Raw genomic sequence first — 1,097 nt, forward strand, 5'->3', positions numbered from 1 at the left:
ATATATATATTTATATATATATATTTATATACACACAGACATGAACAATATGCCTGTAGCGCGATGCCTCAGGGGGACGATATGCAAACTAAATACAAATATCTATATCACTCATTAATGAACTTATGCAGGCATATATGTAATTATGTGAGTATGTATTTATGTATACATATGTCGCTGTATCACTATATGCATATAAGTATGTATGTACGCTACATTTGCACACAGATGAATAGTGTGGTGAGACTGAATGTATTAAAAATAAAGACGTCCTAAAATAGGCTCGCGTAGGCGCAATGGAATACTTTCCAAGCAGTAAAAATATATTAGCAAACAAAAAGACGTATACATTCAAACAATTCATTAGTAGCTATGAAGATATCTCTATTAATAAATCAAATGCACAATGGTGACGAACATCCGAATTCCATTCTCAGTCTCCATTTATAAACTTAACCATAAATGTACCTTGCATCACGCTTCACGTCACAATACATCACTTAGGAATTTCAGTCCCTTCATCTCTTTCTCAATTCTCTACTGCACCAGAACATTTATTTATTTGTGATGTCTCCCTTCTTTCCCTCTTATTCCCACACACCCTGTCTTTCTCTTCCACATCTATCAGCCTCACTCTCTCACCAACGTCTTTCATTTATTTGTTTCGTGTCTTCCCTCTCTGTAGCTGTATACGTTTGTTTCCCTCCATCGCAGAACTTTCACGCTATCACTCTTTAATTCTTTAGACATTCATTCTTACACATTCATTATCTCTCTTCTAAGAGCTTTTCTATTTCACTTTCTCTCTCTCCTCAATCACATCTTTACTTTTTAGTCTATAAATTAGCTTTATTATTTTTTCACTATTTTTTACATTCCTTATTAGACATTTTGCTGTTTATCATTCTCCTTATTCTTGCCCAAATTATTTTTATGATTTCTTTCATTTATTTTTCTCGACTTCCCTTTTGCTGCATCTCGTATTCTCTCTGTCACTCTCTCTCTCTCTCCCTCTTTCTCTCTCTCTCTCTCTCTGTATATATATATATATATATATATATATACCCACTCTCTCTTCTCTCTCCTCTCTTTCTTTC

The sequence above is a fragment of the Octopus bimaculoides genome, chromosome 3, assembly GCF_001194135.2.
Source record: "Octopus bimaculoides isolate UCB-OBI-ISO-001 chromosome 3, ASM119413v2, whole genome shotgun sequence".
Lineage (NCBI taxonomy): Eukaryota > Metazoa > Mollusca > Cephalopoda > Octopoda > Octopodidae > Octopus > Octopus bimaculoides.